General features: G+C 37.8%; 1 long non-coding RNA gene across 1 annotated transcript; it reads left to right on the top strand.

The window, feature by feature from the left end:
- The first annotated feature begins 507 nt into the window (after positions 1–507).
- On the top strand, positions 508–25966 carry LOC113978414. The gene is made up of 4 exons (XR_003537568.1): positions 508–579; positions 8797–8896; positions 24420–24604; positions 25896–25966. It is a non-coding gene; the product is annotated as an uncharacterized LOC113978414 (long non-coding RNA).

Raw genomic sequence — 25966 nt, 5'->3', positions numbered from 1 at the left:
AAAAGCCCCATGCATAAAATAGATACACAAGATGAATTTCAACAAAAACAAGGCCCGTTACATTTTTTTCTTCTGAGTAAATAATGACATTCCAGAACTCGCTTTTGCAAGTTATCACTGAGTCCTGTATCTTTGTTGTTCGAAAATAACCATAACTAAGCAGATTATTCTTGTTATCTACTCCTTCAGGAGATCTAAGTTTGTATAATGTGGGGTAAAAATGTGTAATAAGTCATTAACTCTACAGGGCCAATACTTATCTACAGGATGTTTTGTAGCAAGGGCCACTGCCAGAGACTCAGCTGGGCTGGGCTGGATTGAGCACCATGTGGCAACACCCATATTCTTTTTTTTAATATGCAGCAAAAAGGGTTTGTGCTTTCAAAACTGAGATATCTTTTACTGATAATGGAATAGAATAAGAGACGTGATAATGTAGCGACAAAGAAGAAGAATCTGTTTGAGCTGTTGGAAAACATTTCACTTCAATCTGTGTTACAGTGTCCTTCAAACAAAAGGCAGGATAAATAAAACTGAGGAGTCTCGTGCCATTCAGGACTTCACAGCTGCCTTGATGGTGTGAGTGTGTTTTTCTCTTGTACCTGAATACTCTGCAGTAAAATCCTGTGGTTGCCCATGCAATACAAAGCTGTAACTCTTGAGTTGCCATGCACAGCCTGTCCCAGTCATTTCTTCTAAGCCATGAAAACTAATGGTATATGTAATCTCATTTTCTTTAAGTTAGATGCACAATTACTTATGAAAAATGAATTTAGGAACAGAAATGGAGACAGCTGGAGGCAGCAGTTCAAACATAGTGTATTTTGTGTTTGTACATGTAAAGCTTACATTTCCAACTAAGACACACAAAGTTTGATGTTTCCACACTGAAAAGCAACTCCTTAATCGTGTTCCTATGTTTGAATTATGTAACTGGTGTATGACTGGGAACAACTTGCAACTCTGACACCTGAAATTTCTGCAGCCAGTGGTGGTCTGTAAAATAAAGGCTAAAACGATCCCAGTTATGGGGGAACTGGAATCCTTTATTGGGCACGAGAACACAATTTAAAGGCATCTCTGGCTGGACATGTTCATGAAGGGGATGGTGCTATGTTAATTGGGGAGTTACACAAGTTTTTACTGCAGTTTCCAAATAGTTAATTTTTCTTCTAGTAGGATTACATGGGAGATAGAGGGATTACAGGGGTTTAGACACGATCTGATACAATCATCTCAAAAAGTCCTTTCTGATTTCTGCTGGAGCCAGGCTCAATCCATGAGGTGGAACTTTAACAGGTCTTGTGAGAAGGGTCCAGCTCCTTCAGATCACGGGTTCTTGTCAGCCTTTGTTTTCCTTTTGCTGAAAGCTGGGTTTGGGCTCCCACATAAAGCTTACATTTCCAACTAAGAGACACAAAGTTTGATGTTTCCACACTGAAAAGCAACTCCTTAATTGTGTTCCTATGTTTGAATTATATAACTGGTGTATGACTGGTAACAATTTGCAACTCTGACACCTGAAATTTCTGCAGCCCAAAGGTTTGAGAGCATTTGGGCTGGCTCTTTGTGAGTATCCCTGTTTTGAGCATCGTGCTGGTGTCAGCCCTTCCTGAAGGCTGATTTTGTCAGCATTTCTGAACAGTTTACATTTATTTAACATTAACAGTTTACATAATTTAACATTATGACGGCGATGGTTACGCAGTTAACACGATCAGCTGCATTGAACAGCTCCAAGAATGTAAATCATAAACTGTAACTACGTGGTTACTGTGTCTGTCAAATATAAATACTGACCACTGGAAAGGCTACCTTTGTTTTTTTCAAAGGACATAGTAAGGGTGATGTTGGTATTTGAGTGCACGGCAGAGGTGATTTTTATTTTGTTTAGATGTCTTCTGTAATTCCTTGATTTGAGACATTCTCTCTTCAAAAATCCATAAAGAATATGTATCTGCCTCTTACTGTAATGAAAATATGGCATGAAAGATGTGTAAAAATATTGAAAATATTCTATGAAAGCTGGAAGAATATGTGCTAAATATAGTTAAAGAAACATAGAGTTTAGACATATAACTTCGTTGGGAGTTAAAGAACTATGCTTTTCTCCTTTATTTTAATGTATGCCATTTGTCCGTGGATACAGAGACTGTAAATTGCAAATTCTGAAAATAATGAATGTGTTTTTTCCAGTTATTAAAGATAATTTAAAGTGTATAATTACTGATGATTTATGTGATATAAAGGGGGAGGGAAATTGTGTTTGTTCCCTGCATTTGCCACTCTCAATTGTGGTTTTGCCTCCGTTTATGCGCCTCTTTTTCCTCTAGAGGCATAAAAACGTAACCACACACCTGTATTAGAAATTCACTGATATATAGAAGTTACACATTATGTGCCCTCCCAAACTTGGAACAGTAAACCTGCCATATTTTCTGCAGGTGTGCAAGGCAGGATCTGATAGGTGTGACATGAACATCAGCTCCTCCCAGTGACCACTGTAATTTAATTGCTCAGGTGAGGAAGCTGATTGATGAAACACAAGCAGCTGCCCAAAGCTGCAGAGGTGGTGTGGTCACCTCCTCTACTGTTACAGGCTAAGCAGGAACTGGGGGGGCTTTTGTAGCTCTGTACATAAACCAGAGCTTCCTACAAACCCAGGTCTGCTGCAGGATTTGTGTCCAGGGTATGTTTCATATTCAACTAATATGGACTGATATCTTAATTAAAAATATCTTCTGTTTGGTAATGTCGTATATACCTTTATGGATTCTGAAGTGTAGTTGTTCAGAATTAGGCTGTGTTGCTCATTATCTGGGAGGGTTTCTATTAGTTTTTGACTTAAAGTTATTAAAATATATGTTGTCAATTAATTTCACTAATTAGTTTTAAAACTCAGTGAGCAGGCCATATATATAAACTCCTTTTATGAAAGTTAGATTCTATGGAATTAAACAGCACTGCCTTGAAGACTTTGCTGGAACATTTAAAGAACTGCTTGAACATTTATAGTATTCATAAGAGAGGATATTAATACATCTGGGAAAATACTGCCTAAGCTCTAATCAACCTTACCTTGACAGACAAATATTCTAAGAAATTCTTTTATTAGTTGTATATCCTCTTTACCTGTGGGTATGTATATCCACTTGGACTGGTGGGCAGCCTATGTGAGAGCTAAAATAATTCAGGATGACTTTTACACAAAAAGATTTGCTCTTAATTGCCTAAATCAGTGTTGGATTCCTGCCACGGAGTCCAACAGGCTGAAGTGAAGAGAATAGAAGCACTTTGCTGGGTTTGGGTCAACTTTACAAACAGCTTGGAAGCGCTTTGGGAATTTGCTGTCTTAACTTTCTTTCAGCTTAGCCTTTAGTGGTTTCGTTGCTATAATGGTAACTCTTAATCTTGTTTCTGTAACTGTGGTACATAACAGCAAAGCTTGTGTCTTCTTCCACTTTCTTCACTCTTCCACAGAATGAAAGTGGGTGAATATCCAAGTTCTAGATATTGTTTCCTATGGCATATTAATGCACTGAGTACTGGGCATCTGTTGTATACCTACAGGAATCCTTTACAACTCAGGAAATCAACTTGCCATATGATCTATCTCTTCTAGGAAAGCCTTGTTCTAAAAGCAGAATGTTTCCTCTTTGTATTATGGCATTTTGCTGTATTACAAACTCTGGTAATTTCCGGCTTTGTTTTGGGAAAAAAAACTTCGTATTTTTCATTTCTTGGCTAGAGAAGACAATGAGAAGTTTCATGCAGGTCAAACTGTGCTGGTGTCATTCGCCAGCTGTTTCTGGTGAAGTCCCTGCAAAGCACTTACAGCTCAGTTGTGTGTGAGTGGGGAGATATTACAAAGCTGAATGTTTGATATTGAACCCTCAGAAAATGAAAAGAACCTCCTTATTTCTGATCACAGTGCTCTATCTAAGCTGTGATAGGGAGTGAAATAACTCTGAGGAACACCTCACGTTATAAAATCAGTCACAGTTGTTCAGTTTGGGAGTCTTTTTCATATTGTGGAATTAAGAAACTCTTCAGTGAGAATAAAGAAAACTGTAATGGTGCCTGTCAGAATGAGCCTGGGAATAATTTTTCTTCAGGAATAGAGCTTGCAGATGTTGCAGGTTAAATATCTTGTTATTTAGTTTGCCTTATTTCTTTATGTGTTTCTGAAGTGATTCAACGTGGTACCTAGAGAGAAACACAGCCTGGAAATTAGACCTGTACTTTTGTACTTGGTTATTTGTTGCAACCAAAGCCAATCCATAATCAGAGTTTAATTGACGTTCAGAATGAACTGTTGTCTGAAGCTAAAATACTTCCCTATCAATACACACTTATGTTGTTAACTCTTATGCTTTCTGGAGCTGGCTCTCCAGGTGCTGCTGGAAAAGGAATGAGAAGTCTGAGCTTGTGTTTTGTTGGCTTTTTTTTTTTTTTTAATTGGAAATTCTGGAACTTTTGGGCCAGCTTTAGATATTTTGAGTATTCCACCTGCTTTTAAAGCAGTGTAATTTCTTAGGCAAGCTGTAGTATGGCTGTGAAGGTTAAGCCCACTCCACCTCCTCGTGTGGTGGGACTCTATTCCTCATGTCTTCTAGGCAGGCATCTAATCATATAATTTAGGTTTATGTTTCTGTAATTGTCAGTCATATCAGATTATTTTTTTGGCTTTCTCAAGCTTTGGTATTGCTTCTCAATATTTGAAAGAAAACTTTTTTAGCACTGACTAGATATTTTTCTTATAAGCTCTTGAGAGTTACAGAAATGTTTTTGTGAAGTACATCAATAATTCACTGAAAAAACCTTTTTTCATTTTTATTAAGAGCAATACTTGTGAGCATGTGTTGGAATCCTCTCTATCACAAAGATAATTTTCATCTTTTATTTTTTAAATTTGGGATGACTCTGTGTTACACCTGAGTGTGGAGTCAATATTCTTCTAAAAATGTTAACACTTTTTGTCAAAAGCTTTTCTTTTTTGTCAGGGGAAGACTTCTAATGTCAAAGGTACAAAAGGAGATTACCTGCCAGCAGGCAGAAAACTTTTTTTTTTCCCACTTTTTTGTTTCTATGAACATTTTAGTTTTCAGAAGACTGAAATGATTGATAAGAAAAACATGCCAGCAAGTAACATTTCTGACTTTTTTTTTTAATTTGTATTAGGATTGTAGTCTCTTGAGGTATTTATGATGGGCATGTTGTAATATCCTGAAAAAAATTTTCACACTATGAATAAGAAGCCCAGATTGAATAAAATATATTTTACATAAACATCAGCACTACACTTGTGGACTTATTTAGAAATTTCAATAGAACCTTTAGTATGAGCAGGAATAGGGCTTGAATAACTTTTGATTGAAATATCATGTATGTGCTCATGTTCCTTCACAACTGTGCTTCAATTATATTCCAGTTATAAAGATGTCTCCCACCAGACTTGTATTTTGCAACAACCAGCGCCAGCCTGTTTTTTTCAAAACTTTTTCTCGTGATAATTTTTTCCACCTCCTCCATAGAAATTAAGAAAAGTCCCATATAAGGATTATTCAAGTGGCTAACACCTCACAGGGTCAACTGTTTTAATTAAAAAAAAAAAAAAAAAAAGAAAATGAGGGAAGGATGAGGAAATGTGGTTGCACACAGAGCTGAGTTGCTAAGTGAGATGCTTCTTTATTGGGTTTTGGTGCAATTTTGACCTCTGATTTATGTCTGCTTCTTATGTCGCTGTTCTCTGGTTCGTGGTCATTTCTTAGCATGTTACAAAATAGATGCAAGGTAAAAAGTTTCTCTCATTGTGCACTCCCCACCCTCCCCTCCAGTGCCCAGTGAATACCTGTCTAACCACCTCCCAGCACAGACACATCTGGCTGCTCATCATGAATCATCACTGAATCGAGCATTGTCTCTGTGCAGACTGACTCTTAATTAAATCATATATGACCAAGTCATACCGTAGGTAGGGAAGCTTATTCTGTGGTTAAAAAAGACTGAGACAAATGAAGAGCACAAGGCACAAAGCATTCTTGGCATAAATGCTGTGCAGCACGCTCTGCTTTAATCCCTCTGTGCCTGCACTCGCAGGTTGGGGTGCCCTGAAGTGCCAGCGCTCACTTCTGTGGAATGCCAGGACGTGAGGTCATGTCTGCAGGGAATACAGATCCTGGTTTGTAGAGCAAGGTTGTTTGGCTCTGATTTGTGCACAAAGTATTTTCTTTTGTGTGACATTAAGGGGTAATTGTAGTTACGGACAGAGAAATGCTAAAAATTACACCTTTCGGCGGAATCTGCTGGTTTAGGTGGATTCCAAACACCCAGGAGTCACAGAGTATGGTACCAAGCTTTTTAGTTCTTTGAGTAGCGAGGTTTCCACTGCTTACCTGTGATTTTTCATCAAGAAGTGGCATTATTTAGTTGATGAAATTATTGCACTGACTGGTGTTTCTCACCAATGGCCTAATTCTCCTCAATAATAACAACTGAAAAATTAAACTTAGAGCATATAGCTGAAAGAACCCAGACTTTCAGTTAAAAATAGTTCGCTTTTTCTAAATTCTTTTTTAGTTCAGAGATATGCACATACAAATGTGTTTACAGATTTATGTGTGACATGCACTTACTTAAAACAACAAACAAGGGACGGTCTCCATCCCATTTTCATTTTTTCCAGTTCTGAAATATGTTGGAAGATTGTAAACTGCCCTTCAGGCTTGAATTTTCACTTTATTATTATGTCTAAGCTTTATGTGTGGTCTGTGTGACTGTTTTGACTTGTGCCTTTCATCAAATGTGAAAAATTTGTGGTGCACCAGTTCTAGGTGACTTCTGCTTGCAGCACTGAGAATGGAACAAAGATGGGAACTGGAAGCCTTGGCTGGCAGGTTCCATTTTGTTCAACAACAGCTTGGTGAACTGGTTAACTCAAGCTGATTTAAGTTAATATTTCTTAAAAAAACCCCAAACATAAAAGACAATTTCTAAGACTTTGATCTTGAACTAGTTGTGATTAACGTCCAAACCTTTTTCAGAAAACTGTCTCTATCCAACCCTTGAACAAGTTTTACTTTAAATGAGTTAGTTTTGTTAGAATGAGTTTAAACACATAGTTATGCTCTGGATTAGTGATATTTTGAGGACTGCATGAGATATTTAAATTTTCTTCAGAAAATACACTGAATGTATCAAAAAATAAACTGAAAATAACTAAAGTTTTGTTTTTCTTGTGCCACGTAGTCCTTAGTATATATAGAAAACAGTCTGGATCTTTTCTTAATAGATTAAAATCTTTCTGGCAGTAGATGGGTTCATCTTATCTCATTTTTCCTCTTCCTGGGTGCAGTAATATAAAGGGAAAGTAGACATGCAGAAAGAAAAGTTAAATTGGTGAGAATGAATGTTTGTTTTCCCTCTCTTAAAAAAATCCTCATGTTAACTGATATGATAAAGGTTATGGAGCTCTTGATATGTGAATTGTTGTAAAAATTACAGAGTCATATTTAACTCAGGTGCTTTGCTTGCAGCACTCCCAGAGTCCTCTGCATATGGTTTTTAACAGCTATAATATCTTCCCACTGGAGATTTCCTTTGGATCGTTAGGTCTTGGCTGCAGAAGATCCTGGATAAGTGTAGTCTTAAGGCTGAACACACCTCCTTGTTTTTCAGCCAGAGCCCTTTCCAGTTCTGAGAAGTGCTAGTCTGAGGCATGGCTGTGGTTGTCTTTTGTGAGGTGATGTGTGAAATAAAATCACCCTTGTCCTCACAGGATGCAGGGAACTGAAATATTTTATTTCCCATTTGGGTACCTCCTGAAAGTAAAAAAAAAAAAAAAAACCAAAACAAAACAAAAAACAAACAAACAAAAAACCCAAACAAAAAGGGGTGCAAAGAGTGAGCATCACAGTTATGAAAGTCAGTGCTGTGCACAGGGGTAATCCTTACCTGTAGAACATCTAAAGTTGTCAGCACTTATAGGCTGATATTTAGAGCTCAGTGTTAACACACAGAGAAAGCTCTGAATTCTGTGTGTTGCCTTGCATTGCTTTGGTCGTTATGCTGAAAACACCATTATGACATTTTTTCTCATATGTAAAAAAAAAAATCGTTACTCTGAGCCTTAAACTGTGAAGTACAGAAGTTAAAATTTGAAAAATATCTGATGGATTTAAGGAATGTTAGGCTCATATAACTAAGATAATTTAGAAAATGTTCAAGACTGTATCTATCTTATAAACAGGAAGCCTCCTTATATTTGGTATTTTTTCCATACAATACTGTAGTATTTTGTAAGTGAACCAAGTATTAAGAATATTTTAATGTCACCTTTCACTTTCAGTAGCAATGTTTATGGAGTTTTCAAATCCCTCCTTGCTTTCTTGCAAGCCAAAAAGTGCTGGTGAAATGGTAGGAATTTCCCTGACAGTGTCTACGTCTGGCAAAGATTGGCACAGAGACTCAAGAGAGCAAAGGAGTGAATGCTGATGGTCCATTTGGTGCAGTTTGGTGGGTTGTGTTTGGCTGGATCACGTGTGATCTGTAGGCTGAATGTCTTACTTGGGGTTGGAGAACATCAGATGTGTTGCTGCCACACAACTTTATGGGAAAGGATTCCAGTTCTGAGACTGGTGGGTGAAATGGAGTGTGGAAAGTGGGGACGGGTAGGAGACCTGCCTCAAAGGGGCTTCTCTAGATCTAAATTAAAATGCTAATGTAGATACATTGTAAATCAGTACTGAGAGTTAATTGTTTTGGTTTGCATCTTTAACTTGCACATATTTTTTTCAGGTATATGGAGATGACAAAGGCACATGGGAAGTGCTTCTCTGTTAATGAAAAAGAACCGGGAAATTATTCTGGGAGTCAATCCAGAGCTGTTATGAAAAGAGTACGTGAATTACAACTTCTAGTTCAAGTGGTAGATTGTTCAGAATTAAGCCATTTTTAGGTTTTTCACTCAGAAAAATCAGGCTTTTACAGCTTTGTTGAGTGCCCACCAGGATTACCACGGGGATCAACAGGCAGGGCGGGAGTGATATCCCTGGTGCAGTCGGACACTTGCCAGGTAGGGATGTGCTCAGGCATCTGAGGTACAGTTGTGACACTGATGTGCAGGAACAACCCTCAGAGGAGCAGTGACCAGTTGTGACACTGATGTGCAGGAACAACCCTCAGAGGAGCAGTGATGAGAGAAGTCAGCCCTGGTACCAGCTTAGGCTGGCATTTCTGTTCCATAGGTTGTTAAGGAACACAATGGACTGAGCTTCCATCCCTGTGACTCGGAGTGAAAGAGCAGCTGATTTATCTCCTGCCAAGTTATCTTAGCTCATTCCTCACATAGCCAGCGTATTTTGTGGTGTAAAAAAAAAAAAAATCTCTTTATTCTCTCCCTTGTCTAACCAGATGGTCATATAATATCATGTTGTTAATTGATTTGAATTTTGTATCCAGAGACAAATGTGTTTGGTTTTGAAAAGGATCGTGTTTTCTTTTGTGCCTATTCTGGTGACTGCTGTTACAAAAGTGACAAATTTTTTACGCATTTGTGATAACCATGATGCTTTCTTCTTTTATATAGTAGTTCTGATAGTACTTCCTAATCTGTAGCCCTTTCATGCTGAGAGGTCTTTGAACTACAGATTTGTTGTCAATGAATTCACAAATTTCCATATTTTCTATAAGTAGGTGTCTTTCCTTAATCTGGGGTTCATTTTTAGATCAGTAAAATAGTCTGGCTCCAGAGAAGCCTGATAGAATCTATTACCAATCTGATCTATGCTCAAGTATGAATACCGAAAAAATAGATTTAATGGATCCATTGAAGTATGAATATTTGGTTCAAATTGCTCTGGCATCATTGAAACACCCTAATTCATAAAAGCCAGCTAGTGATTTCTAGTCATATATTAAAATTTCAACTGCTTTGAAAAGTCGTCTTAAAAAACTGTCTCCGTTCCTGGAGCTCTTTCTTGAAAATCTCTTCGGTGGCAAATTTCACTTTTCTTTCTGAGAGTGTTTTTCAGTGGTGATCACTTCTGGCAAATCACAAAAAATTGTCCAAAATTTATTTTTAAATTGCACTCAGGGCTGTATCTAAGCTTCAGTATAAACTAGTTATGGATGTCATTTTTTTCGTCAGTAGGTCTGTTTCATGCTTCTTCAGAATCAGGTGTCTATAGGAATATTTATTTTATCCAGGTCAAAATATTAAGTTGTTACTCTAGCTGACACAAAGCCAGGTTGGATGGGGCTTTGAGCAACTTGGTCTAGTGAAAGTGTCCCTGCCCATGGCAGGGGGGTTGGAACTGGATGATCTTTAAGGTCCCTTCCAACCCAAGCAGTCCTGTGACTCTGTGAAACAAGAACCACCTGTCTGAGGTTAAATTTTCAAATCATGACTTTTTACCTGTAAATATGCTTTTCAGGGATTATTCTGTGAAAATGCGTATCTGTCAGATTCAATTAGTTTAATCCCAAATTGTTCCTTTTTGTCAATGTTTCACCATTGTTTGGTTTCTGTCACTGTTCTTCATTTTTGCAGCTCAGTTTCCCCTATGGTGCTTTACTGAGAATTTCAGTAGAGAAACTTTTAAGCCTTGCCACTGTTAATATCAATTTTGTCCTATCAATACTAGGAACAGTGGAAGCTTATTTTTGCAAGCCATTAGTGTCAGGCTTGTTTTAAATAGATCTGCTCAAAATCATGTTGCGTGACACATGTGTTGAATTGTTACCTCCTATTGATTGCCAACAGCATGTGGGTCTTCTGGGGCTGGGGATGATGATGTTGGAGTCTGCACACTTAGACAGACCTGTTTCACACTGAACAGAAGCCCACCAAGAGCTCTTAAATGCTTCTCATGTCTCAGCTCCAGGGCAGTGACTTGGAAACAGTCAAGTCACTGTCTTGGAGACTATTAAATCTTAAATTGCTCTATATTTTTGGATAGAGAGCAGGACAACTACATAGCATGCCCATGATATGAAATTGTTGAGGTATGTTTATGAGTAAAGACACCTTTCAAATGAACACAATTAGATGCTTTAAGGTGCTGTTCATCACTCTGAGATGCTCAATGCAGGGACCAGAAAACCAAGAAAGGTGGCTGTGCTCAGAATTTTGGCCACTGGTTCCTATATAAACTCCATTGTCTGCTTGATACACAAGCCTTCCCTAGGAAAGCTACCAGTCACTCTGCAGATTTTGTGTATTAAAAATCCATTATATTCATACCTACCCATATAAGAAAAAACAAACTTGCTGTTTTGCTTTTCAAATTATGCCTGATTTGTTCCACTTCTGTCTGCTAGATTAAACATTCCTTTATATAGGGAGTCAATGCTCCACTCAGTGTCTATGAATCCCATGTTATTGTAGATGAATGATCCCACATTTTACTGGAGGAGTCTCTGGGGACAGACCCCTTGTTTCTCTTGCTGAAACAACAGGGATTGCTACCTATGAGCCCTTTTGTTCCTGGAATCTGTGAGTTTATTAAAGTTCAAAAGAAAGATTATTTATTTATTTTCTCCACACATAAAAGCCACATAAAACAAGTTGTAAAAATAAACAAAGACCCCTATGATCTTATTTACACTTTGATCTTTTCTTGATGGTTTCTTGAAGTTCATGTCAGCTTCTTTACTATTCCCTATGTAGCATCCACTATCTTTCCCTGTATGTTTCCTTGCTGGTATATTTGCTTTTATCAACACACCCTTGATTTCCCCTCGTGGTTTGCTCAAACTCTTCTTCCTTTTGTTAACATTTTAACACTTAGCATTTTCAGTTCTGCATTCCCAGCGGTCAAAAAGTGAGTTTTGTCTAGCAGGGAGACAAGGAGGCATTTGGCAATCCCACACCTCCTCCCACCGGAGAGTTTTCTCCTCCCCTTTTATTGCCCCTTCTCTTCACCTGCTTTCCATCATCTTGTTCAGAATAAAATAATGAATGGGATCTGCCTCTGGAGGTTTAAGTTGCCTGCTCAGCATTCTGGTCCTCTTCAGCTCAGGTCTCAGTGCCAATCTTGGTAAGCTACTTGCTGGAGTTCAGAGAACAGGTTTTTGTTCCCAGTTCAAGGTGTGTGAGGGTTTCAACCCTCTGCCCATAAATGCTGCCTGATACATCTTCAGTGTCCTCCTCAGTGCTTCCAAAATTCCAGACAGGTTTGTTGAGAGTTCTGTCTCTGTTACAGCTGAAATGCAATGTTCAGGATTTCTACAGTCCCAGTCTTTGGGCCACTGTTGGAGATGTGATTGCCATTCCAAATGTTAGTGAGAGAATTTCTAATTGTAATCCTGTTGATTAGAATGGTAGGTCTTTCTTCTACATGTGGGTTGTTTTGCTATTTATCACAGGGATTTCCTGTGCTAGGTTTAGATACCTCTCTTGCTTTTTTCCTGACTTTATTTTAGCACAGATGAAGCTACTTCTTTTTCACCTAAGCCTTGCACCTCTAAGGATTAATCTGTCAATCTGGACAGGAAAGGGATATTTTAATGCTTTTGCTGTTGTATTTTAAATAGTTTGTTGCTGAGACCTCTGTAGACGTGACTATCTCCATGTCAGGGTGCATTGGAGCCTGTTATGAGATTCCTGAGGAGGGGACATAAAGGGTGTCTGATAAGCTCAGTTGATGGAGAGATGAGGAAGGATGAGGCAGAGATGTGCCTCGAAGGAAAAAGCTTAATCTTTGATAATGAGTTGTATTGGCAGCGATAATTGTGTCATCTTTTTTTAATGTGTCTTATATCTCATTATTCCAATGGTTTCATTATAATGAGAACATAATAAGTATTTTTGCAGGTGAATTACTTTTGCATTGAATTTTGTGCTACAATCCTCCTTGTTTAAGAGGCTGGTTGGGTTTTAGTCTCTGTTAACAGCAATGAAGTTCCTCATATAAACTAGCTGTCTAACCTGTTTATTCTCAATAGAGAGAGACAATGATCCAAATGCCTTGTTTATCCTAAAAACAGTGTGAATTGCCTCAGGTAGGTCTCTCAACCTACAAATTACAGAAATATCCTAAACAACTACCTTAGACTAGATGACTTAACTTTTAAAATCTCATTTCTTCTGTACAAAGCAAGAATTCATCTTAAATTAGTGGCTGAAGTAGCTGTTGTGGTTACTGAAATGTAAATTGTCATGCCTCCATTCTGTAATTGGTGGAGGAAAATGCACTATCTATAAGTTTTTTTCCTTTATCTTCTCCTGTATATGTAAATATCTTCTCTCTGGCATGTAAATTAGTGACTCAACTAAGCTTAGAAACATGTTTATAGAAAACCTCAGATTTCAAATTTAAAAAAAATCCATTTTTTTCATATTGCTACAGGCAGAAAAAGCATGTAAGATTAAGTGATCAATAAATGGAACTTCAACTGCTAGGGTACTATCTTTTTCTTTCCATGAGTAATCATTAGATACTTCAAATATTGATTTGAACTGATTAATATTGATGAATTCATAGGTATTGGAATACCAGGGCAATGGGCATAACAATATGGAAAACATTGCTTGGTGTCTAGCTAATCTCCAATATTTAGTTTTGCATCATCACTTAGGTACATTATTTAAAAATACAGAAGCTTATGTACGTGTGTGAAAATATACCCTCCATTCTTGAGCTCAAATGAGAACTCCTATGTAAGTAATACATTGATTTTTATCTATTGTTCTACCTCACAGTCCTTCCCCTTCCTTAGCATTTGTTCCCAATGTGACTCTACTGGGTGTGATTGGGAGGCAATTTAATAAGGTGGTAAGATGGGGTGTAAGTAGATATTATACATGTGTTATATATTACATACATATATAAAGTAATCTATTATATACATGTATTTCTTTCAGTGACAAATATGTTTAAGTAGTCCCTGTTCTTGTCACCTCATCCGTATGTTGTTGCCCCATTGTCTGTTATTTTAAGAAATAAACCCCAAAGGATCAGTTTTCTGGCCTGATTAATCACATGTCTAAGAGTTACGAAGGTGAAGGTGTGAAGAACATTTTAGAACAACCATGTGAGTACACGGAGCAGAAGGGGAGATGAGACCTTGCACCAGAGCTGTGACCAAAGAAACACAGTATATAAGTAGCCGTGCTTCAAGTTAGTAGTATTTGCAGAGGAACTGCCTTTTAGTCAGAAGAGAGTGGGAAAAGGTTTTAAGATCCATAGGATCATAATAGAATCATAAAATGTTTTGGGTTAGAAGGGACCTTTAAAGATCATCTCGTTCCAATGCCCCTCCCAGGGTCAGGGACACCTTCCACCAGCCCAGGTTGCTCAGAGCTCCATCCAGCCTGGTCTTGGACACTTCCAGGGATGGGGCACACACAGCTTCTCTGGGCAACCTGTGCCAGGGCCTCCCCACCCTCACAGCAAAGAATTTCTTCCCAATATTTAACCTAAACCTACTCTCTTTCAGTTTAAAGCCATCACCCCTTGTAAAGCCCCTCCCCAGCTCTTTTGTAGCCCCTCTAAGTACGGGAAGGAGCTGTAAGGTCTCCCTGGAGCCTTCTCTTCTCCAGGCTGAACAACCCCAGCCCTCCCAGCCTGTTCCCACAGGAGTGGTGCTCCAGCCCTTGGAGTATCTTCGTGGCCCTTTCCTGGGCTCGCTCCAACAGGTCCGTGTCCTTCCATCGAGGGTCCCAGAGCTGGACGCAGCGCTCCGGCTGGGATCTCACAAGGGCAGAGGGACAGAACCCCGCTGGCCGCGCCGCTTTAGGACGTTCTTCGGAGCGCGCTGAGGCGGCACATGGGGTGTCGGTGCCGGTGCTGGAGAGCGAGGGAGCTGGAAGGGCGAAATCCACAGCTGGAACACTCTTTGTCGCGGCGTTCCGAGCCGGGTCCTGCGGAACGAACCCCGCGGGCCCTTCCCCGGGGATGCCGCGGGCAGGGCGCGTTCGGGGGCGCAGTCGGGACCGGTTAAATGATGCTCGGCGGTGTTCCCGTGGGATGATCCTGGGGGATCCCGGCGGTCCTGCCGCTCCCCCTGCCGGTGCCGACCGGCAGCTCTCCCTGCCCGCAGCATTCCCGGGAATTGAAGGATCGTTTGTCCCGGCTGCGCTTACCGTGGAGCAACACCGGGTTGTCCCGGGCGTTTATCATTATTATTATTATTATTATTATTATTATTGTTGTTGTTGTTGCTTTCAGTGCTTAACGAGCTTCGAACCGCCAAGCCTCGCCCTTCCCGCTCGGCTTCCTGGGGAGAAAAGGGCAGGAAATTAAAACTCCACTTTCACTGAGGTGTGACGGGAAAAAAAAAAACAAAAACGTTTGAAAATTGGGTTTCTTATGGTAGAGACTACAGGTAGGAGCTAAGTGTGTCTGCGGCTGTCAGCAGCATCCTCGTTGTCAAACTAATGCGAGGGGAAGTTTGATAACCCCCAGGTAAAAGCCCTTTGATTTTGATTTTAAATTCCAATAAAATTTTAGAGGTCTTGTTTGAGGCAGGGTTTGTTTGCGGGATGTGACATCTCTGTCTCTACTTTCTGTCTTAATGCCTTGTCATAGTTCTTGATGTCTGCCTGTCAGCACAGCGAGAGGGATTTTTTCATGTCTGAATAGTCACCTTAATGATAGCAGATGGAAACGCCACGGGGGGCCCGAGCCCATCACACTGTCATTGTCACAGGCTGCCCTGACCTGCTTCCACTCCTCTATTTTTTGTCCCTTTTTAAAGGAGAAATGGATGGTAATTGAAAAGGATCTTAAGCAAGACTTAGGAAGCTGCAGACAACACGATTCCCCACTATCTCCCTCTGTTTTCACAAATAAAGTCTTAACCTCTTAAACATCAATAAGAGTAGAAAGCAAGCTAAATTGGTAAAGCTTTATAAAGATTGGCCTACCAAAGCTTTTCCTTATGCCTCCTCGGGATACATCCAAGCAGTGCTACACCCTCATTGTGGTTGGCATGTGATTATTTCCCTCAATATATCCTTTATTTGCTTAGAATTATCAATTTCCTATGGAAAAAATGTACGTGCACTACCAATTCATTGCTGTGCTATGTGTCTTGATCACGCATGAAGTTGTGCATATTGACAGGAAACTTCTAAACTCGTGTCTAAAACTAGTTGGGAAGACTCATAGATTCACTGTTGTTTGCTGCAGCATTTTAGGATTATTTTTATTAGTCTGATTTGCAAAAACTGTGTTAACTTACAACCACTTAGAAATTTGGTTTTGGTTTAGTAATAATATATTGCTACAAACCCCTGAAAATCAGTACAATTTTAAGAAAATAATATGTCAATGGAATAATGAAAGGAAATTTTAGTTATATATGGACTTCTCTTCAATATCGCATAATAGTAAAATATCATTCATATCCCTGGAGAAAAATCAAAAGCTATCAGTTTTACTGGATCACAAGTGAACTTCAGAAAGCTGGGACTGTGATGTTTTACAGTGAAGGTATGAGTTCTGAGGTGTAAGGAAAGCTTTGTATATGGATTTGAATGTCACTTCTGCCACACAGAAATAACATCCTTTTTTCAATTTTAAATGTTGGAATAGGTTTAAGCTATTTTTTTTCAGCCCAAATGCCTTTCACTATTCTAGTTTCTTAAATGTGTGTTTTATCTGCCTCAAAACTATTTAATCACATTCTGACTGAAACATATAAAGTGCTTTCCTAAGTTGAAATGGAATCATGTGCCGATTATCTTCATTGTTACTAAGAAGCTAAATAAAAATGAAGAATAGCATCAAAGCTCGGTTAATTCCTTAAAATCTTGGATGAAAGCAAGTTCAGGATGCAGGAGAAACAACAAAGTAAATTAAATGATTTTGTAGTGAATTCCATTTAGATGAAAATGGCACACTATGAGAGGTGAGAGGCACTTGCTGGCTTATTTTTTTTTATGTTGGGTATTTTTGTACTTTATTTTTAGAATGCTTACATCTGATGAGATTAAATGTGTTAAGTGATGATGCACTTTTGAAAAAAAAACTATGGGATACCTGACTAAATCCTTAGGCAATGGGTTACCTTTAAAAGCCTGGCTGTGATCTGGATATTTGACTGCACCACTGATCAAGCTAATTGATTTTTTTTTTTAAATGCCTCTGCTAAATCTAGATTCAGTAATACTCCAGGTAAATTCAGAATCAATTAGAATTGGAAAGCAAGCTAAAAATTACTCAGTGGCAAATCTTCCAGTCGTTGTTCAGAAAAGATTCTAACTGAAACATATTATGCCTTTTATTTTACTTTCTTACTTTATATAAGCCAATTTGACTATTTAATATATCAGGAAAAGATTGCTTTGGCTATTCTTATATCCATATTCAAATGACTAGCTTTAAACATACAATATATATCAGTTCACAATTCAGTGGAAAAAAAGGGGACTATTACATGATTAATAATGAGTAGTTATAGTACTCTGATTTCAGAAGAAGTTTTACTCTTCCTCTCCTCCCTCTCCCCCCATCAATCTGTGATGGATTTAGTTAGAAGGAAAGTAATGTATTGAGCAAATAACATGTTTTATTTTATACAACTTATAAATTTACATTTTACATGTTTTGCTGTGTTCCTTTTACTGTGTTATGAAATTATATTTCAGCCCATTAAATCTTACTATAAAATCAAACTGACAACTAATACTGGCTTATTTCACCACAGTTAATTAAAAGTGGGTTTGTTTGGTTTTTAAGTTAGGCTGCTTTCTCAATATCCCTGCAGTAAAAATCAAGCATACCAAATAATCACAGGGGAAAAAATGAGGATTTAAAAACAAACAAAAACCCTCCTCCCCCCCAAAAAACCAAGAAGCTCCCAAAACATTTATTTTCTGATTATCTGCCTGAAATACCCAAATCCACAACAGGAAAATAAATGCCAGTGTGGTGGAAGTCATTTAAGCACAAAATACTATGAAATGTACACAGTGGAAAATGCTGAACGAAAGACACACAAAATCATTTTTTCAAATTTATCTGAATAATACTTATCCTAGCCATGACTTGTGTCTGAAAATAATCAGTGAATCTTTAAGGCAAGTCTCTTACAATATCCTTTAATAAAAAGAGAACACGTTGTTCCTACTTCTATTTTCTAACAGATTAAATATTTTCAGATATATAACTATTATAGATCGCTGATCAGTAGCAGTCATCAATGAATATTTCCTAATTGTATTGAGGTAAATAATCTTAAAATATGCATAATTTCCTAATGTTTTATCCAAAGATATTTATAGTGCTTCTAAATCATGAATAGTCACTGACCATCACCTTTATCATCAGTGGAAAGACCATCATACAGCTCAAATATCTCTCTTTTGAAACAGTTCTTATTTCCAGCAGTATCAATCCAGCACTAAGATATCAATCACATTGAATAAGCTATCACCTATAGGTCAAAAAAGGCAAAAAGCTGGCTGCTGGGAGGGTGTCTGAGTTGGAAGTACCTTTAGCTACACCAGCCAGGTGGCTGTTGGGTTGTTATTTTTGTGTCCAGCATGTAAAAATGCAATACAGGTGTTTGTATTTCCTTTCTTGGTTCACTCTGCAGAGCACTCAGTGCCATGAGCACTGGCTCTGGGTATATAATCTCATTACTGGCTTTGCAGCTGTTTGATTTCACTCAAAGGTCAGCTTTGATGTTATTTCTATATCCAGGTCTCCCTTAAATTATGTTCTGAGGCTGACCTTTGACAGAGCAACTGCAGCTGGGAACAGTGATGTTACAGTGTATTTATATAACTTTTCTGAATCCTAATATTTATTCGCTGATTGGATGTGACAAGTGCATTAATTGCCACTCTGTCAAAGTTCTCTGGTATAATAGAATAATTGGGCTTAGAGGGAGAGGGGGGGAAAGAGACTTTAAAAAAAAAATTAAAACATTTCTCTATTGAAGCTAATTGCTGATTGGTAACCAGCACAACATAACTAATTTTTATACCTGCGGAAACAATGAAAAACTGATGATGAAGTAAACTTATTACAGCCTTCTTATAACAGGATATGTTCTTCAACAAACAGGAGTAACATCTCCATTCCTGTTTGCAGAAGTTTAAAGGTTATTTCGAATGTGCTTTCAGGAAATTGAGAAAAAAAAATTCATGCTTGTTTTGACATTTGCTAAAATGTATCTTAAGTAAAAATTTCCAATAGGCTAAAACAGAAGCCACCTGGGTTTCTTAATGCCTTGTGATGGCTTATGTGCAATTTTGTTCCTGGGATTATCTTGATCCTGTAAGTGCCTGCACATCCAGGTTCTGAGTAGTCAACATTCAGGATCTGATCAGCTTCACTCACTGTCAGGAGAATGCTTGTGTGGGCAGAACAAGCAGCCATAAAATGTATGTGTGTTTGCAGAATTAGGGTCTGTATTAAATGTTATTAAATGTACATATTGATTCTTAAGTACTAGCCAAGAAAAACAGTTATGTACAACAATAATAACCTAAATTTATCTTTCTCAGGTCTTTTATTGCTATTGCTCACTGGCTGGCTTTTTTAAAGACAGCTGAGGTTTGCACAAGTAAACTCTATTTTTAGACAATAGTTTAACCTCATACTTGTGTGCATCTGTAACAACTGGTCACAACGTTTGTTTAGGTACAAATTAAACTTTTTGCTTTTGTCAAATAAAGAGGCAATTTATCTCTAAGAGGCAGGTGCTGAACTAGAATTGATAACCATAATGGGATATTTATTGTGAGTTATCTAGACTCCCTCTATATTTAACTGAGGGGAGTACACGTTTGTAAAGAGCTATCAATTTTATCCTAAAGTAAATTCCTAGAGAGGTTTCCTGCGTTGCCCTCCACTGGTTCTTATTTCTCATCACTGGCTTGAGAGCTGGGCTGGCTCAGTGTGGATATCTGAGACTAACTCAGGTGACCCTCACCTCTGGGGCTGTTCCTGGCAACAGTGGAGAAACCAGCTGAGTTGTCTTAGAAGAATGTGCATAATTTTGGCTAGAGGGTCTATACACAGTGCTTTGCCAGTATTGATCCCTGCAACACAGTCAGTTTTGGGTAAATTCCTGGTCACTGGAACTGCTGGTTCACTTTCTCGGTGGGATGCAAGGAGGGTGCATGGAGAAGATGCTGGAAGTGATTAGTAATTCTCTGACTTGAGGACTTAAGTGTTACCCAGCTTCTTTCTGGCAACAGAATAGCAATTTGCTCAACAATTTTTTTTCAGAATAGTCAGCTTCAACATTGTTCATTTGCTGTGCAGTGATTTTATATTTTGTCAGCTCACAGTGATATGATGTCTCTCAGAGAGATCATTTTACGATCTAGAACATTTGAATATTCCTAGTGTAAATACATTATAAAATGAAAAGAATAGATAATACAGACGTAAACCCAGAAACTGTGCTTATATGTTCTGGCTTTGATATTAGAAAACAGGATGAAAGAATCTAACAGTTATGCATCTGGAATGCACACTATACTGTAAATTGTAATGTGGTATCTTCAAGAGAGACTCTTTAAAGCTAAATTCAGGATAAAGGTGCTAGATACAGTATATTTTTATTCTCAGAAGCTTAAAGTTCAGCGAGGTACAGAAAATTCTAAGAGGATTACACTAAGAGGGGAAAAGGCTCAGATGCACGTTCTGGATGTGTATACTTTAAAAAGGTCTTCAGATTTAGGTATTAGAGCTGAGCCCCCTGGCTGTTACTTTTAATCTTTTATGGCCAAATAAAACCTTTCCAGCAGAGGAGACTTCAGGATGTATAATCCTGGGATTGTAGCTAACCTTGCCAATTAGAGCCTGTTGTTCTTTTATCACTGAGAAAGATCATCTCTAAACCAGCGAGTTGGGATAGACAGTCATCAACTGATATAATCTCTCAGAATTTTGTCAGCTGTTTTGGGTTTTTGTCAGAGGGCTTGTGGGGAGAGTGGCTGTTGTTGGGTTTGGGGGTTTTGTTTTGACAAGTGTTGCCCTTGCCATAGTTCAGCAGGCTGTTTCTGCTGGGATTTTAGAGGCATTATTGTGTACCTTCCTGTGTTCTTCCTCTTTTGCAGAATGTGAAGTGATTTGAGTGTCCCTGTAGAGATCACTAATTTCTTTCATTCATAGAGGGAAATTTTCGGTGTTTTGGATAATTCAAGTCTGATTTTCCATCATGCTGTTGCATTTTATGTGCAACCATTCAATAGTCAAGGTGCTTTGAATACAAAAATATATAATAGATGAAAATAACTGAGACTCGTTTATGAGTTAAACACATTAAGTAGAGTTTAGCCCTTTACTGCGAATACTTTGTCAAACTATTGTTATTAGAATGAATTTTTGTTAATATAAAAAAACAAGATGAAAAAACCTTAGATTACCTACAGTTTTGATTTGACTGCACTGGCATTCTTTTTGAAGTCTTTCCCCCTGAATGTTTTTTAATACAGGGTTTCACTTGGCTAATCAGTGAACAAACTCTTTTTATTCTCAATTTTACTTTTTTTTTTTTTTGGTAGGCTTTTATTAGATGCATTATATTCTTTTCTAAGTTTTACAAACTAATTTAAGAGTATTTTGTGTTTATCTTATGCTTAAAGAACTCCAAAGTGCCATAAAGGCATCATGTCTGTAATTTGTGATACAACAGCTTTGCATGGCACAATAAAACAATCTGTATAATTTTTTCTGCTGTTTGCAAACGTCACAAACTTTTCCAGCTTTGTTTGCAACTTTGACTGCTCTATCTCAGCTAAATTCCTCTGCAACTGACTCATGGGATGCTAGGCTTGAACAAGCTGTAAAATTAATTGAAAAAGTTTAAGTCCCCAAAAAGAAAGGACTGGCTGTTGACTTTTTGTAGATCCTATTTCATCTGATTCTGTGTTTTTAAAACACTCATGGGGCAAGAGTAGCGTGATGTCGACTCTTTCTGTACTGTGAAAACCATGATGCTTCTTTTTACTGCCGGGGGTTCCATTCTTGTGATCAACCACTAAAAGAAATAGTGAAAGGTTAAAATTTTCAACCTAAAATTAATTGATGTCACTGTAAACATGGTGTGGCAATAGCCTCTTTCTGTGGCTGTTACTTCTTACAAAGGGTTTCCATTTGTGAAAAGGAGTCTGATCTTCCCCGTGAAACCACGGGAGCTCTACCAGCTCTGCTCCCAGCAAGGGTTGGAGGAGTTTTGGATAAATTCCTGGTCACTGGATCTGGAATGCAAGAAAGGGAAGTCATTCTGATGTTTCTGTCAGGTGTGGGCTGTAGAAGGCTTGACATGCCCATGGATGTCACCTGGGGAGCTGACTCTACTTTCCCCGTGTTTGCACTCTCACTGCATTTTGAATATTCCTCTCATGACAACAACGGTGGATTTTTGTCCTTCTTCAAAGTTGAAAAGGCTGGATTGATTTGAATTTCAAAGAGAATTGAACTTTAAATATGGGAATTTATACCATGCAGGAACAATAATTTCTCGGGCTAAACCAGAAACAACATATTCTAAAGTGATACCCCTTAGTTTAATTGCTGGAAGATAAACTCTAGTTTCTCTAATTTTGCCAGTGTCATGATTGTAAAAGTTACCATGAGGAAAACAGAATCTTAAAATGCTTCTAGTGGAAATAAGCCTCTCTCTCTCTTTTTTTTTTTTTTTTTGGTAAAATATTACTGGGAAATCTGAGCCAGTATTCAAATGGAAGGGGACAGGAGAACTTGGCTTTTGTGTCGGGTTTTGGGTTTTTTCCCCTGTACTCTGATCAAGTGGCAGAGAAAGCTTAGAAGGAATTACAGTGTCTAAGCCTTGTAGTCACAAAAGCACAGGTCAGTGACAGAAAAGAGTCATAAGAAAAATAAAGATAGAATTGAAAACTTCTGACTAATCTTTCCTTGAAAAAGACATGGTTGAAAATAACAGTAGAATTTAATGAAACCCATTTTCCTTATGTAATGTCCTCGTAATTCCATAAGGAACAGATAAATAACTGAATATCAGATAATTCCTAAACAACAAAAGTAAGAAACCTGTTTGAAATTGCTACCACTCCTATTTTATTTTGAACTTTATGCAAGTAAAATGGATCTTTACAACTATTCAGATGTTCTGGCAAATTATCTAGGTCAGTAAGTCTTCCTAGAGAGGGCTAAAGTTAGCAGAAAGTTCACTTGATTCTAGGGTTCTATTCCAAATATCTTTTTGTTCAAAATCAGGATTCGAACATTAGATTTAATTTCTAAGGCTTTTTTTTTTTTCCTTCTGTAATTCAGCCCAATGTTCCTCTCATATTTCACTGGAAAAAAAAAATCACATAATTTAGTTTCTCTTATTTCCAGTCTGGAATTTTCCTAACTAGCCAAGTGATAATTTGAAACATCAGTAACTTGTTTGCTGCTGAGAACAAATTGTTTTTATCTGCATGGTTTTAATCATTCCTTTTTTTATAGTATGAAGATCAGAAGCTTCTTACTACAAATTTCTTGAACTTCAATAAAGGTAATAAAAGGTTTAGAAAGCCTCCTTGGAGTTTCTCAAGACCTGAAAGTACTAACCACTGAACAACTAGGCTCCAATTCAGGGCTGTCCCAGCTCTGAACAGGATTTTGGGGTAGATGAACTCCTAAGGTCTCTTGCAACATTCTGTGACTTAATCTTTTTGTTTGTTTTTTTTTTTTACCAGCCCCTTACAAAAGCATTTTCTTGATGAAGCATTTTCTAGAAGCAACGGAGCCGATGTGACCCTGAATTTCAGTGTGGGCTTTCTACTCTGCTGGAATGGAAATGGAGTAAAACGGGTCTTTGTGGCAGACCTTGGACTGGGCTGCCTGCGAGTTAAAAACGGGGGTAATTGTTGGCTGTTCTCTCAACTGACAGCAGAGGGAGCGAATTCTAGTGAGAGTTCTTATTCAAATTCTAGGGAGAAGGGTCGAGGCAGGGTCTTTGATACCAAGCTATTGGCTAACATGGAGTAATAACTTTATTTCTTGGCAGAGACCCTACTGGAGATGATAGAAAATGGGGGAGAAGCTACTACTGCTGTTCTTCTCTTGAATTCCCCTCACTGAACAATATAGCATAATCTGATGCCAGAAACTGCAAGTGCAAAGAACTCCAAATGAATTCCTGAAGAGAAGGAGAAACGTGACTTATACCACTTTATCATGCACTTGAATTGAAAACAAATATATTTAACCTTTTAGAAAGCTTGTAGAAGTCTTGGAATATGTATTTATGAATATTAGTACAGCTTGGATTAAACAAAAAAACTAAACTACATTTAAAAATATTTCTACATAAAAAAAAGGTGATAGTGCAGAAAAAAAAAATAGTTTTGTGATTTACTTTTTTAAAAGTGTATTACGTGCCAGATATTATTAAAGCCTTGCTTAGCCCACAGTCAAATGCTGAAGACCTGTTATATTGATGTTCTGAATGCTAATTGCTTCCACCACATTATCTTTGTTGTGAAGCTTCACCTCTTGATGAACGTAACCAGCCGCTGAATGCCAAATCAGCCCCATCAAGTTCAAGTCAAAGGTCTGGCAACAACAGAACCTTTCCACACTCATCAGATGCATTATCATATTGCCAACTTTCCTGCTGAATGGGAACTCCTTGTGCTGCCTGGGTTTATCTGGAGGGAGGTGGTGATACTGTAAGTAGCTCATCACTCAGACAGCACAAGGAGTATTTACCCAATTAGCTGGTTTAGCCTGGGATAGTGTTACACTCACTATTATTTAGAGTTTTGATATCTGTCAAGAATTACAGGACAGATAACTTAATGTGTACACACACCACACACACACACACACACAGAGTAAGCTATGTGTCTATGTGATTTACAGAATTCAGCTAAACTCCAATTTATTTATTTCTGGTATTAATTGATCTTTTTTATTGATGTATCTGAAAGGGAACATTCTCCTTGTTCACCTCATATAACTGACCACCCAAAGCCCATTCCTGAAATCTCAGTGTATGTGCTTTCTAAATCTATTATTTTTAATTAAAATTTTTCCTGAAGCTTAAGAGGGAGATTCACATTACCCTTGAAACATGTAACACCAAACTGGATTAGTTTTTAATAATTCTGTCAAATCTGGATGTTGATAGATTTTTTCAAGCACAAACTTTTTTCCTTTTTTTTTTTTTTTATTGTTTTTGGGTTTAGTTTGTTTGGTTTTTTTCTTAAAGCATTTACTGAACTGTCTAGTTTTGTTTTTTTTAATTGTTTTTGGGTTTTGTTTGTTTGTTTTTTTCTTAAAGCATTTACTGAACTGTCTAGTTTTTTTTATTATTGTTTTTGGGTTTTGTTTGTTTGTTTTTTTTCTTAAAGCATTTACTGAACTGTCTAGTTCTTTTTTTAATTGTTTTTTGGGTTTTGTTTGGGTTTTTCTTCTCTTAAAGCATTTACTGAACTGTCTAGTTCTACTAGCAAAATGACTTAAGCACATTTTGATAGACCATTTACCTCATCATAAATTTGTCTTAGAAAGAGTTTGTTTTGCAATATAGGTCTTGTTATAGTTTCAAGACACATGATAAACAGCATAATGCCTCAATTCGTTCTCCAGCTATGTTATCCATATCATATTTGAGCAAGGATCAATGGTCTTCTGGTAATCAAAACGCTAATATTTGTGTTTAAAAGCTTTTTTTCCTCCCCGTTATTTCAAGACACACAGGTCTCCCTTTGCATCTTAATGGGGTTCACCTGTCTTTTTTTGCATGAAAACACTTATTTATTGAGTTAGGAAAAGCAACCCATATACAAAGCATGTAATCAGAAGCTAAAGATGAACATAGGACCCTCAGAAGTTCAGTTCAGTCAGCAAAGGGCTGCCTGAAAGCTTCTTTAAATCCACCTAAAATGCTTTTGTATGGAAAGCTCATGAAACTGGCACTTTTATGATTTCTGGGGTTTTACGTATTTTCTGTTGCAGTCAAGCCAGCAATCCAGGACAAACTTATGATGCTTCCATTTCTGGCCTCAGGTAGCAGAAGGCAATGCAAT

Source organism: Neopelma chrysocephalum, unplaced genomic scaffold, assembly GCF_003984885.1.
Source record: "Neopelma chrysocephalum unplaced genomic scaffold, ASM398488v2 Primary Assembly neopelma1_323, whole genome shotgun sequence".
Classification (NCBI taxonomy): Eukaryota; Metazoa; Chordata; class Aves; order Passeriformes; family Pipridae; genus Neopelma; species Neopelma chrysocephalum.
Note: the sequence above shows the minus strand (reverse complement) of the source record. Positions and strands in the feature narration are given on the sequence as shown.